Source organism: Chlorocebus sabaeus, chromosome 26 (genome assembly GCF_047675955.1).
Source record: "Chlorocebus sabaeus isolate Y175 chromosome 26, mChlSab1.0.hap1, whole genome shotgun sequence".
NCBI lineage: Eukaryota > Metazoa > Chordata > Mammalia > Primates > Cercopithecidae > Chlorocebus > Chlorocebus sabaeus.
In genome coordinates this window covers 41,862,854-41,877,747 of record NC_132929.1, presented here as the reverse complement: position 1 = coordinate 41,877,747, position 14,894 = coordinate 41,862,854, and the positions used below count along the sequence as shown (strand labels likewise).

Here is a 14,894-nt window from a genome sequence, read left to right as displayed (position 1 = left end):
TGGGGATCCAGAGTGCATGATCTGAGCTTCAGGGGCAGCCCAGTCTTTATGTTGGCCTAGATGCAGAGACGTGGAAGGCCCGTATGCTGGCGGAACCTGGGTTCCCAGGAGAACCTTGTTTGACCTTGAAGGGTGGAATAAAATACAAGGCAGGTGAGTGAACAAAGAGGAGGAGTTGCATTGGTTGGGTAAATTCGGAAGCTAAGATTTACTTAGCACCATCCATGTTATAGCCATTGCTTCAGGTGCTGTTGCTTATATTATCTCATACGTAATATGTGCACCATGTGTCATTATTCCTGTGTGAGAATTTACATGCAAGGAAGCTGAGGTTCAGAGAAGGGGAGTAATTTGCCCAAACGTACAGAGTTAGTATGTAATAAGGCCAAAATACTAACCTGGGTCTATCTGACTCCAGAGCTTGCCGGGAGCCAACTTTGAAAGGTAACATTTTAAATTTACTTTTATAAAACATGTTGAATCCTCCCTATACTTAAAATTTTTTAAAAAATTTGAAATAATTTTAGACTCACATAGAAGTTGCAAAAATAGTAGAAAGTTCTTGGGTACCCTTCACCCAGCTTTCACCCTGATGATGACCAAAACCAAGAAATTCACATTAATACCACTTACTAAACTACAGCCCTTACTTACATTTCACTTTACATGCACTCACTTTTTGGGGGAAGTATATATTCCTATGAATTTTGTGATATGCATTAATTTACACAACCACTACCACAATCAGAATTGCTGATTTAAAACTCTTAGCAACTCCTGTGGCTGGGCATGGTGGCACATGCGTATAATCCCAGCAGTTTGGGAGGCCGAAGCAGGAGGATCACTTGAGCCCAGAAGTTTGAGACCAGTGTGGGAAACACAGTGAGACCCTGTCTCTATAAAAAGTAAAAAATTAGCCAGGTGTGGTGGCACACACCTGTAGTCCTAGCTACTCAGGAGGCTGAGGTGAAAGGATCACTTGAGCCTGGGAGGTCAAGGCTGCAGTGAGCCGAGATTATGCCACTGCACTCCAGCCTGGGTGACAGAGTGAGACCCTGTCTCAAAACAAAGCGAAAAAAAAAAAAACCCGACAAAACCTCCTTGTGCTACTCCTTTATGGTCATACCCTTCCTTTCCTCCTACCCTGGCAACCACAGATCTGTTCTCCATCACTCTAATTTTGCCATTTTGAGAATGTCATATAAATGGGATCATACAGTAATCTTTTGAGATTGGTTTTTTCTCACTCAGTGTAATTCCTTAGATTGTTGTGCCATCAATTCATTAATTTTTATTGCTAAGTAGTATTCCATGGTGTATTCATTTTCTAGGGCTACCATAAGAAACTACCACGTGGCGGGAGGTGGCGGGGGGCGGGGGTCTTAAAACAACAGAAATTTGTTTTCCCACAGTTCTAGAGGTTAGAAGTGTGAAATCAAGGTATTGAAGGTTCTAGGGAAAAATCCCTCCTTGCTTCTCCCCAGGCCTTGGTGCTGCTTGGAGATGCACTGCTCCAGTCTCTGCCTCTGTTGGCACATGGTCGTCATGTGGCCTTCTCATAAGGACACCAGTCATTGGATTTAGGGCCCACCCTAATCCAGTATGACCTTATTTTAACTAATGATATCTGCAGAGACCCTATTTCCAAGTAAAGTCACATTCTGAGGTTCTGGGTGAACATGAATTTTGGGGGAACACTATTCAACTTGATATACGTGGTATGGATGTACCACAGCTTGTTTAACGATTCACCCATTGGAGGACATCTGGGCTATTACAAATAAAGCTGCTATAAACTTTCTCATATAGGTTTTTATGTGAACATGAGATTATCTCTGGGATAAATGCTCAAGAGTGCAATTGCTGGGTTGTATGGTAGATGCATTTTTGTTTTGGTTTTGTTTATTTTTTGAACACCAGTGCCACTTGCCAAGCATGTTTAGTTTTTTAAGAAACTGCCAAAATGTTTTCCAGAGTGGCTATACCATTTCAAATTCCCATCAGCAATGTATGAGTGATCCAGTTTCTCCACAACCTTGCCAGGACTGGGTGTGGTGGCGTTTGTACTTCAGCCATGCTGATAAGAGATTCTGCGTGAGATCTCATTGAGGTTTTAATTTGCATTTCCCTAATGGCTGATGATGTTGACCATTTTTTTCATGTGCATATTTGCCATCTGTATGTCCTCTTTGGTGAAGTGTCAGTTCAAGTGTTTTACTCATTTTTAAAATAGACTTTTTGACTTCTTACTGGAGAGTTTAGAGAGTTCTTTATGCAGCTGGAGGTAAGTCCTTTGTTGGATATGTGATGTGCAGGTATTTTCTCCTACTCTGTGTAGTGTCTTTTCATTCTCTTAACAATGTCTTTTGCAGAGCGCTTAATTTTCATGAGCTCTAATTTATTGATTCTTTCTTTTATGGATTGTACTTTTGGTGTCATGTCTAAGAACTCTTTGCCCTAGGAGATATTCTTCTATGTTTTCTTCTAGAAGGTTTTACATGTTACATTTAAGACCATCTATTTTGAATTTAAATATATAAACATTACATCTCTCTCTATAGACATATCTATGTGTCTGTCTCTATGTGTAGATAAGGTTTAGGTTAAGGTTCTTTTTTTTTTTTGTCTGTGGATATCCAGTTGTTCTGATATCATTTATTGGAAAGGCTATCTTTTCTCTTCCAACATTTTTAAGCTTCAGTGTGGTGGGGTAAACAGGCACTTCAGACTGATTTTACTGCTAAGGAAGCTGAAACCCAAGGAAGCTGGGGGACTGGTTTGAAGTCACACTGTAAGCCATCAACAGATGGGGGCTAACATCCGGGTTTTCATGGTCCAAGTGCATTCTATTTTAAAGGTGAGAAAACTGAGGCTACTTAGTGCCAAAACAGGCCCTGGCTTCCCACTAGGGGCCACCTTTTTTGTTTTGTTTTGTTTTAATCAGTTCCCTGGTGGCCACCTCTTGTGAAGCAAGTGGACAGGCAAGCAAACAATTAAAAACAAAAGTTCCACATTTTGGCAGTAAAACCTTCATCCCTGCTCCAGTGCCTCCATCTCCACGTGAAACTCCTTAGAGCAGGGAGGGTTTGATTGGCTGGGTGCCACAGGGATCAAGCCTGGATCAGAGGAGTGGGTCCTAAATGGGAAAATCGGGTTCGGGGGCAGATTGCAGGGGTCTCTTCCTTGGCTTTTAGAGCTTGATGACTTGCTGGGGAGCCCTGGCAGAAGGCCCTGCGAGCCCTGCCCTGGCATGCGGGTGTGTTGGCAGCATTTGGGGATCATTGCTGTGGTCCTGGGAACAGGCTTTTAGCTTAATGGAACCGAGTGTCTTAAAATGGCAACTCATCAGTTAGCTTTCATTTTGTTCCTTTCTTTAATGTATCTCCCTCTAGGGATGAACCACATTGATGTAAATGCTGGGTGATTTTTCCCCCATTTTTAAGTTTTGGGGACATAGAGGTGATTGTCGACTATAACAACCCAGCCGAAACCAATAAAAGTATCTCTTTCCTTCATTGAAAGAAAGAGACTTCCAATAAATCTTGTAAAATGGCAGTGCTTGTGCCCTTTTCTGAGAAGGATGCTGGGGAGATGTGCCAAGAGCTGCCGAGAGATCACCCAGCAAGTTATTGGCTTCAGGGCACCGAATTTCCCACAAAATAACAGAGAAGCTGGGGTGAATAGGGACAGGGACCTGACCTTTCTCCATTACTCATCTGAGGCCCAAGCCTCTCTCTGGGGAGGGATGCTTGGGGCCTCAGCTTTCTGGATGGTTCCTGGGAAAGTGTGGAGTCAGGAGGCCCGAGTTCTCGAAGCAGCTCTGCCAGGGACTGGCTGTGTGGACGGAGGCAAAACTTTTCCCTTCTGTGGGTCCCCTTGGGTCTGACATGAGGGATTAGATGAAACAAGGGGTCTCATGTCACCCCAAATTCTGTGGTACCCACAACATCAGGGCTTGTCTCCATCTTGGCCACGAAAATTCCCTTTCCTGTGCATTAATCTCCTGGCCAGGTACTTCTGACCTGGAAGATGTGAACACATGTTTGCATGTTGGCTGCCTCTACAAAGAAAGTCCCACAGTTTTGTGGGGGATACAGAGGGTCTTTTCAACATCAAATAACAAGTTCTGTACCTGGGAGGAGTGAGGAGTCAGTTCACGTCACAAGCTTCAGCTACATAGCTGCCCTTCTGTGAAGCAGGTGTTGGTTAAACACCACATCCAAAGAGGCCCATCCCCACACTCATCTTCCTGCTAAGCCTAGTCTGTGTGAGAGGGAACTGGAGGCTGCCCCTGTGCAGATGGACCCTCTCTCTTAGCCACTTTCCCTCTCTGGGTCCCAGGCTCCTTATCTGTGAAAGGAGAGGGTTGGACCAGCTGGTCTCTGAGGCACCATCTGTGGATAGCTCATGATCGTCTGTCTTGTTCTAGACATGCCCCCTGACTTAGGTCGGGTTCCCTGAGAAATAGACTCTGAGGTGGAGATTTCATGCAGCAAGATTTGTAGGGAGTGCCCTTGGTATCAACACCTGGAGGAAGTGAAGGAAGCAAAGGGAGCAGAAAGAGAAGTTGGGCTGCAATGCAGTTGCAACCAAGGCCTCAGCCAGTCCCACGGGGTGCTCTGCAGATAGCCCTGCAGAATTGCCCTGCCTTGAGACAAGAGGGCCAGGCCTTTGAAAGCACCTCTTCCCTTTAGCCAACTAACCAGGCATTGGAGGTGGCTGCCTTCAGGTTTGGGGTGTATCCTTGAGCCAAGTGGCTCTCTGTGGCTGAGGGTAATTCTAGAGAGTGACTTGGGAACAAGTGCCTCAGTCCTGAAGGGGGATCTGGGCAGCATACTGTAGCCTTCAGCACATCCCTCCTCCTCCTTTCCCTCTAAATACCCCAGCCTGAGATACATCCATTTCTGTGTTAGAAAATCTAGCCCAGATTTCTGTACTTCTGATTGTCAGCTGCTTCCAGGTTGGACCAGGGTCTGAGCAGCATTAGGACTTGCCTCTCTGCTGCCTCCCTTCTTTGGTTTGCCTGGGACCTGTGCTGTGCCAGAGAAGGTGGAGGTTGGGGTGAGTTGCTCAGCAGGGCCCTGGAAGGCAGGAAACGTCTTGTCTTCCGCAAACATGGCTAAGTACCAGCTGTGTGCAGGGTACTGGGCACAGTGCCACTGTGAGAGGCTCAGGACCCAGATTAGGAAGATCTCTGGCTGAAGGGAGTTTGTATGTGACCTGACTCTTCTGCAGTTCTGTGCCTCAATGTCTCCTTCTTGGGGCAACGATAGGGCATCCTTAAGAACCACAGCCACTTCCCTGGGATGTGGATCTTCCTACATGATGGCTGCAGTCCCCCAAGCTTGGACAGTGCATAATTTTAAGAAGGATCTGGCTCTCTCCTCCCGCTGCCCAAGATGCCGAAAGGAAAGAAGGCCAAGGGAAAGAAGGTGGCTCCGGCCCCTGCTGTCGTGAAAAAGCAGGAGGCCAAGAAAGTGGTGAATCCCCTGTTTGAGAAAAGGTCTAAGAATTTTGGCACTGGACAGGACATCCAGCCCAAAAGAGACCTCACCCACTTTGTGAAATGGCCTTGCTCTATCAGGTTGCAGCGGCAGAGAGCCATCCTCTATAAGCGGCTGAAAGTGCCTCCTGCCATTAACCAGTACACTCAGGCCCTGGACCGCCCAACAGCTACTCAGCTGCTTAAGCTGGCCCACAAGTACAGACCAGAGACAAAGCAAGAGAAGAAGCAGAGGCCGTTGGCCCCGGCTGAGAAGAAAGCTGCTGGCAAAGGGGACGTCCCCACTAAGAGACCACCTGTCCTTCGAGCAGGAGTTAACACCGTCACCACCTTGGTGGAGAACAAGAAGGCTCAGCTGGTGGTGACTGCACACGACGTGGATCCCATCGAGCTGGTTGTCTTCTTGCCTGCCCTGTGTCTTAAAATGGGGGTCCCTTACTGCATTATCAAGGGGAAGGCAAGATTGGGACGTCTAGTCCACAGGAAGACCTGCACCACTGCCGTCTTCACACAGGTGAACTCGGAAGACAAAGGCGCTTTGGCTAAGCTGGTGGAAGTTATCAGGACCAATGACAACGACAGATGCGATGAGATCTGCCGTCAATGGGGCGGCAACGTCCTGGGTCCCAAGTCTGTGGCTCGTATCGCCAAGCTCGAAAAGGCAAAAGCTAAAGAACTTGCCACTAAACTGGGTTAAATGTACACTGTTGAGTTTTCTGTACATAAAAATAATTAAAATACAAATTTTCCTTAAAAAAAAAAAAAAAAAAGAGGGATCTGGAATCCTTCCCCCAAAGACTCCACCAGGCCAACAGCTGCCATTGAGCTATCACCTTTGCCTCAGCATCAATGTTCAATTTACAGCCTGTGGCTTTGGAGAGACTTTGTGACAGAAGCCATCAATCTCTGCATTTCAAATTTATTTTATTTTATTTTATTTTTCCAGCCTGAGTGCCTGTTCTGCTATGAACTCTGTCTAATCACCTTGCAGGCAGTTGAAGGAGAGTGGGTGTCCCCTTGATCTATGGGGTTTATGTGCATAATTTCCTTTAATTCATCTCAGACGGGTTGGAGAGCCTCAGTTGAGAATGATTTTCAAAGTCTCTCACTGAAGTTCAAAGATGCATTTCTCCAGCCGAACCAGTAAATTACAGGAGCAATTTGCCATGAATTTCCAATGTGGAGCCATTCCTAGGTCCTCTCAGGGTGCAGGCTGCTCTCCCTCATTCCCTCCTGCCAGTGGAGGTGGAGGCTATGGCCTGGTGTCTGGAGAGCATCTCCTCCCAACGTTCACTGAACTATTTATCCCAACCCACTGGTCTTCCTGGCCCCCGACTCTGCTGACCCTCCTGTTCCCCGTTTCAATCTTGTCTCAGACCTGTGCTGATGCCTCATTTTTGGGGGTGGGGAGCTCCAGGTCAACTGTACACTCTGGTACAGACAAAACCTTGATCCTGAGTGTATGTCTTCACACTTTATTTGTCTGCATGATTAATGCAATTTCTGCATCAAGACTGTCAGTCATTTTCTGATGTGATCTATGCAGCTCTGCTTGAATTGAATCAGCTCCTGTGTTATTGTGACAGTTTATTTGGTAAGAAAATGAAATAAGACGTGTAAATTAAAGTGGAGGTGTGCTCTGTGCAATGTGGAGGTTCCCAGGGCTCAGGTGGTCCCTCTGGGGGCATTTCCATTCTCAGTTCTTTCTCCTCCTCTTTTTCCCACTGCTTGCATTGGGCTCACAGCTCTACTGCCCTCTAAGCTCAGGTCTAAGAGATCAATGTGAAGATACAAAGCGATGGCTGAGGGAAGGTAAAGATGCTGGGATACTGTCAAGAGCTCAGCAGATAAAAAGTGAAAATGCACTGAGACTAGAACTCAGATTAAGCTTTGTGGTCTTAATGCAGAGGGCTGCAGAGAGCACGTATGAGTGTGTAGGAGGAGGCGCTAGAGCTCCAGATGAGAGGTTCATGATAAAGAGAACATCAGGACCCCTTCCCTGTGTATTCCATGTGCTTCTGCCTCCCTCCTGCTCCTCAGCCCTCGCCATGCAGGACCATTGCTGACCTAGGGTAGTAATCTTTTTCTTTTTCTTTCTCTGCATCCCTCCCCTCCCCTATTCCCCCCTCCTCTCCTCTTACCCCCGTCTTCTTTCCACACACACTCATTTCTCTCCAGCTCTGAGCTGGGCCTTGGGTGCAGTGTTATTGCAGGAGGAAGGGGCAGCCTGTGCCCTGTGTGTGGCACGGGTGCCCACAGCATCCTGAGTTCCTTTGAGGAGAGGTCGATCTTGGGGTGAGACGGCAAATAAACACGCACAAGATAATGCAGTGAGAAGGAGGGTGTGTGGGAGCTTCCAGGAGAGAGGAGGTGTCTCTGCCCGAACAGTCCTTGGCAGCAATGGATCCTACCTGGCTGGCTTTACCTATAAGTAATCCCAATTAATCAAACCACCACTTCTCTCCTCCCGGAGGCCTGCCCGTTTTTCTTCTGCTGTGTCATTCCAGCTGCTGTTGTACAGGCCTCGGCCGGGAAAGTGAGGGCTTGCCCCTTGCTCAAGACCTCCCAGGTCACATTGCAAGAGTCATTTCCCCTGTAGCATGAGGACCAGAACTGGGGGCCAGGCTGGGAGCAAGAAACCACCTACAGCAAGGACAGGGATGAAGTTTGTCCTCAGAAGTGGCCTGGTCTGGCCAGGCACAGTGACTCATGCCTGTAATCCCAGCACTTTGGGAGGCCGAGGCGTGAATCACCTGAGGTCAGGAGTTTGAGATCAGCCTGGCCAACATGGCGAAACACTGTCTCTACTAAAAGTACAAAAATCAGCCGGGCGTGGTGGTGCAGGCCTGTAATCCCAGCTACTCAGGAGGCTGAGGCAGGAGAATCGCTTGAACCCAGAGGCAGAGGTTGCAGTGAGCCGAGATTGCGCCACTACACTCCAGCCTGGGCAACAAGAGTGAGACTCTATCTCAAAAAAAAAAAAAAAAAAAAAAAAAGTGGCCAGCTCATTCTCAGTCTCCTTTGCTCCCTAGGCATATCTAACTAACTGCTTCTGAGGTCTCAGGAGAAGGGTCAGTGGCCATTTCCTCACCAGGCGGTGGGTTTCTCTGGTTGAGGAGCCATCTTGGGGCCTCTGAAAGTTCCCTGGGATAGTCACTGGCAGTGTTGCCCTGCGTGGAGGTGCTGGTCAGCTTAGCTCCTGGCAGCGGGAGACACTTGCTGAGCTGAATCCTCTGAAACGGCACTGTCTAATGTGGTAGCTACTGGCCACGTGTGGTTATTTAAATTCAAATTAAATAAAAATAAATAATTCAAGGCTGGGTGTGGTGGCTTGCACCTGTAATCTCAGTGCTTTGGGAGGCTGAGGCGGGAAGATTGTTTGAAGCCAGGGGTTCAAGGCCAGCCTGGGCAACATGGTGAGACCCCCTTCTCTATTAAAAAAAAAAACTCCATTTCTGGATGGAAAAGAAGATATATCATGCAAACACTAATCAGCACAAAGGAGGAGGCCTAGCTCACTATCAGACAAAAAGTTCTGTTAGGCTGAGTTAGAGATTGTCAACTCCACGAGGGCAGGAATTTTGTCTGTGGTGTTCACTGCTGTGTCCTTACCATCTGGAAGAATCCCTGGCACATAGTAGGTGCTCAGTGTTTGGACACTTGAGGAGTGCTAGCCTTGATGCTGCCACCGTCTTTCTGTGTGAACTTGGACATATTGCTTCCCCTCTCTGGGTCTCTTCATCCATAAATCGAAGGGTTGGCCTCATCTCTGGCATCCCTTTCAGCTTTAATGAGCTATGATCTTAAGTATCTAGTTGGCTGATTTCATTTATTTTTTTCACAAGGAAGGGTCAGAGAGAGCAGGAGAGGATGAGGTGGCAGATTTGATTTTTGATTTCAGGGCTCAGTTAGCTGTGGCTCACCAGTACTTCCCCAGTGCAGGGATTCGCAGGCCTCATCTCCTGCGGCCTCTCCTTTCTGCCTGTCCTTTGTCTACGATTTCCCGATATCACCAAACAGCTTCTTGGCCCTCCCTCACAGATCTACAGGACTGGAAGCCCGGGCGGGGCATGAGGGGCTCCCTCCATTCACACAGCTTGGCCCTCCCTACCTCCACTGTCCAGACCCAGCAGCAATTTCTCCCTTTGGATACCTTCTGCGTTCCATGGTTTAAGGTAAACTGCTGGAGCCTTCAACTTGAGTCCCAACTGCTGGTGCTCCTGTATGGCTGTGGGGAGTCCTTGGCAGGAAGTCCCTGGCAGTGGGGACTCTGTGCGGGCTGCCACCTCAGGACATCTGCCAGCAAGCCTCCGGGGATGGGCCCTGACATGGGGATGCCGCGTGTGCAGACGGAGGCCAAGCAAAGAGTTGGCAGTGGGGGTGGAAGGAAGCACATTCTTGTGTTACTGGGGGACTCTGTGCCAAGAGGAGGAAAATAAATGTAATTACCTTCACTACTGGGATCCTGGCAGAGTGAGGGGCAGCCCAGCCTGGCTCTAGGGCTCTTCAGGCTGAGGGTTTGGTCATGTTAGGAGGAGAAACCTGCTTTATCTTCTCTCTCTTTTTTTTTGTTTTTTGTTTTTGTTTGTTTTTGTTTGTTTGCTTTTTGTTTTTTTTTGAGATGGAGTCTTGCTCTGTTGCCCAGGCTGGAGGGCAGTGGCCGGATCTCAGCTCACTGCAAGCTCCGCCTCCCGGGTTTACGCCATTCTCCTGCCTCAGCCTCCCGAGTAGCTGGGACTACAGGCGCCTGCCACCTCGCCCGGCCAGTTTTTTTGTATTTTTTAGTAGAGACGGGGTTTCACGGTATTAACCAGGATGGTCTCGATCTCCTGACCTGTGATCCGCCCGTCTCAGCCTCCCAAAGTGCTGGGATTACAGGCTTGAGCCCCCGCGCCCGGCCTATCTTCTCTCTTTCTTAGAGGGTTAGGACAGGGCCAGGGAGGGCACCCTAGCTTCCCTTTTGCAGCCAGTCCGCTCAGGATCCACCCAACCTGTGCTGATGGGGATGGGAAATACAATCCAGAGGGTGGAGAGATGATAGATGGGTGCCGAGTCCCACCTATGTGTGCCAGGCCTGGGGTTCAGCTGTGGTGTGTAAGTGACTGTGTGTGACAGGGGTCCTCCATCGCTTTGGGTTGCTGTGATAGCCACTTGCTTCCCGTCACCAGTTCCTTTGTTGCCCTTCCTTGCCCTGCCCTATGCCCTGGAGAGGCTCCCTCTTGTGTGGGCTCCCTTGCTTTCTGTCTTTGGGTTGGGTTTGGCCAATGGGAGACCCTGCGGGAGACTGGCGGGCGGGAGGAGAGGGAGGTTGAGGTGTCTCCCCCTGCCTGGGCCCTGGCAGTGGCTGCGTCCTCACAGTCCCGCTGGCTCTCAGCTCCGGTTCTTGCCGGGCTCCTTCGAGCCTTCTGCTTCTCTCTTCTCTTTGCCCTTCAGGACTCGGCGTGGTGATGTCTTCCCACCATTGCAAAGTCCCGAGTGTTTTCACATCGTTTGTGGATTCCCACAGTCCCGCACTGCCTCGATAAACAGGCCGCTTCAGTAAACTCTGCTCAGCTAAATGCTTTTGAGAGAAATTCTGGTGGTCTCTTTGAGTCTTGAGATTTTTTATTTTGTTTCATTAGGTCTGTGCTGTGGTCTGTATGAGTGATTTGGGTCCTTAGGGTAATGAGTCAGTGTATTTTTCTGTGACTTCGCTGACAGGGTAGTTATGTAGAGAAGGGAAGATGAAATGAGCCTTAGCGTAGCATTTTGAAAACACCCAGGGAAGGGTGAGGGCTACCACTTTCAAGAGACTTCCTCATGTACCATGTGGGTCAGGAGAGTGTCTTACTCAGTGTCATAGTCAAAATATTTGACAATTAGCACATCATAGCTCCGACCAATCAGAATGAGGCACTGAGCTGTGTGCCTGGGCTGGCTTCCCACCTCTGCCTGGGCGCACCCCTCCTGGGGAGGGAATGCCGACTGGCTGGGAAACCCTCGGCTTCCTTGAGTGCAGCTCACATTGGATGATTTTCTTTCTTATGGTCAATGGCAGAGGCTTGTCTTACAGGAAAAAAATGCAAAGAAAACAAGTTAATATGTATGTGATACCTCCAGGGGAATGGAGGTGGCAGTGGGAGAGGAGGTGCCTGGAGGTTTCTGGTGAGGTGCACCTTGGAGTGGCCATTGGGAGGGACAAAGCTCCTCTCTTCTTACCTCTGGAGTGTAGGCAGCTGGTTGCCTAGAAGGGCGGCTGGTCCAGAGCAGGCTAGAGGTAGGAATGTGTGGCAGGGTTGACACTGTACTCTAAATTCATCCTTGACTGCTAGTTTTTTCTTGCCATCTGTGACTTGCTTCTTCCCCTTGTCCTGGGGACTCGAGCCCAGCTCTTTCTGGAACCAGTGGCCCTGGAGATATTCATTGCTGGGAATTACCTAGAAAGCAGAGATGTTGCCATGTTTGCGTTTCATTCTAACGTGCTTCCTGCTCCTGAGAGGAGGACATGCTGCGGGAAGAATTCCAGGCAGGAATCTAGCCTTGGAAGGGTAGCCTCTCTTCCTGGGCCTCAGTTTCCCCAGATGATCTTGAAAGTCTCTCTCCCCTTTAAAATCCTGTGTCTATGGAATGCAGTCAGTTTTCCTTTTCGTGCAGGGGATCATTCCACCCATGCCTCCTTACCCAGAATCCTCCACACAACTGAGCTTTCACATTGCATGATACTTGGCCTGCGGTGGTTGGGAGGTGGGTGGTGGTAGAGCATCGAGATGATTCCCGCTCCTGCTCCCCTTCGCGATCAAACTTTGTTCCTCTGGTTCTAGAGTTCTGATAAGTGGGCCTAAGAAGCTGTCATTCCCAGGCAAGGCTGGGACTAGAGTGAGACAGGCAGGGCACGTAGGGTCAATACTTAAGGAAGCACTCACTCTCAGGTGCTGACCCTGCCACTGGACACCCTGAGAGTGAGCGATTCTTTACATTTGTTTGAATTAAGTTCCTATTTCATAACCAGGATATCGACATGAATGTAGTCAAAATATAGAACATTTCCAGGCCTGGTACGGTAGCTCACACCTTCAACTCCAACACTTTGGGAGGCTGAGGCAAAAGGATTGCTTGAACTCAGAAGTTTGAGACCAGCCTGGGCAACACAGAGAGACCTCATCTGTACTAAAAATTATAAGTTAAAAATTTGCCAGGTGTGGTGGTACACATCTGTAATCCTAGCTACTTGGAAGGCTGAGGTGGGAGGATCACTTGAGCCCAGGAGATGAAGGCTGCAATTATGTTCACGCCACTGCATTCCAGCCTGAGTGACAGCAATGAAAAAAAAAAAAAAGCATTTCTGTCACCACAAGGATCTCTCCTGTTGTTCTTTTATAGCTTCACTCACTTCCCTCCAACCCTTACCCCTTCCTAAACCCCAGGCAACCACTAATCTGATTTCCATTTCTATTATATTCTCATTTCAAGAATGTTATATAAATGGAATCCTATAGTATGTAACCTTTATGAATGGCATTTTTCACTTAGCGTAATTCTCTGGAGATTTATCCAGGTTGTTGAATTTATATAGTATTTTATGGTATGATTGTATCATAGTTTGTTTAACTATTCACTCTTTGAAGGGCATCCAAGTTATTTCTAGTTTCTGGCTGTTACAAATAAAGCTACTATCAACAACATTCTTGTATAGGTTTTTGTGTGAACACACATCTTCGTTTCTCTGGGATGAATGCTGAGGAGTATAATTGCTCATATGGTGCTTGCATATTTAGTTTTTAAAGACACTGCCAAACTATTTTCCAGACTAGCTGTAGCCTTTTACATTCCAAGCAGCAATGCATGAGTGATATAGTTTCTTTATGTCCTTGTCAGCATTTAGTCATTGTTTTGTTTTGTTTTTTAGCTACTCTAGCTGGGACATGTTTTTATTTATTTTTTATGTTTTATTTTTTTGAGACGGAGTTTCGCTCTTGTCGCCCAGGCTGGAGTGCAATGGCATGATCTTGGTTCACTGCAACCTCCACCTCCCAGGTTCAAGTGATTCTCCTGCCTCAGCCTCCAAAGTAGATGGGATTACAGGTGCCCACCACCACACCTGGCTAAATTTTGTATTTTTAGTAGAGATGGGGTTTCACCATATTGGCCAGGCTGGTCTCGAACTTGTGACCTCAGGTGATCCGCCCACCTCAGCCTCCCAAAGTGCTGGGATTATAGGCGTGAGTTCACCACTTCAGGCTGGGACATGTTTTTAAATTCACTTTGTCCATCTCATCCTCTCCTGTCCTTCAACTCTGATTTTGTTTTTCAATTTCTCTTTTAATTGGTGTATTTACACCATTTACATTTGATGTAATTATTGATACGTTTTTCATTTGTCATTTTATTTTTGTTTTCTGTTTTGTTCTTTCTGTTTCTCTTTTCCCTCTTTTTCCTATCTTCTCGGGGATTATTTAATATTTTAAACTTCCATTTTGATTTATCTATAGTGTTTTTGAGTATATCTTTGCATAGCCTTTTAAATGGTTGCTCTAGGTATTTCATTATATACACAAAACTTATCACAGTTTCCTGATGTTGTCATTTTACCAATTTGAATGAAGTATAGAAACTTTATCTCTCTTTATGTGCCTTTAGACTTCCCCATGTATAATATAATTGTCATAAATATTTCCTCTACATAGATTTAATACAACTTAACTTCAATAGTATACAAAAACTTTGTTCCTATGTAGTTCCAGTCTCTCCTTCTTCTTCTTTTTTTTTTTTTTTTTTTTTTTTTTTGAGACAGAGTCTCAATCGTTTGCCCAGGCTGGAGGGCAATGCTGTGATCTCAGCTCACTGCAACCTTCACCTCCCGGGTTCAAGCAATTCTCCTGCCTCAGCCTCCCGAGTAGCTGGAACTACAGGCATGTGCTACCACACCTGGCTAATTTTTGTATTTTTTAGTAGAGACGGGGTTTTGCCATGTTGCCCAGGCTGGTCTTGAACTCCTGACCTCAGATGATCCACCCGCCTGGGCCTCCCAAAGTGCTGGGACAACAAGTGTGAGCCACCATTCCTGGCCTCTCCTTCTTCTTTATGCCATTAATTGTCACATGAATTACATCATACATTGTGTGCCCATCAACAGGTATTTGTAATTATTGCTTTTGGCATTGTCTTTTAGATCATATAGGTAAAAAAAAAGTTACAACAAAAATAGGTTTATACAGTCTTTTATAATTACCTATGTAGTTACATTCTGTGATATTCTTTATTTTTTACGTGAATTCAAGTTACCTGTCTAGTGTTCTTTTGTTTCAGCCTGAAAGACTTCCTTTAGTAGTTCTTGTAGGAGAGATTTGCTAGTAATGAGTTCTCTCAGTTTTTGTTTATCCAGAATGTCTTAGTTTATTCATTTTTGTATGAT

At 47.0% G+C, this 14,894-nt stretch overlaps 1 protein-coding gene and 1 pseudogene across 10 annotated transcripts in view; both read left to right on the top strand.

Annotated features, from left to right (window-relative positions):
• The window catches only part of MEGF11 (multiple EGF like domains 11), a 380,349-nt gene that overhangs the window by 33,486 nt on the left and 331,969 nt on the right, over positions 1–14,894 (top strand). The gene's annotated exons all lie outside the window — the stretch shown is intronic.
• Positions 5,357–6,251, top strand: LOC103245456 (large ribosomal subunit protein eL8 pseudogene; annotated as a pseudogene).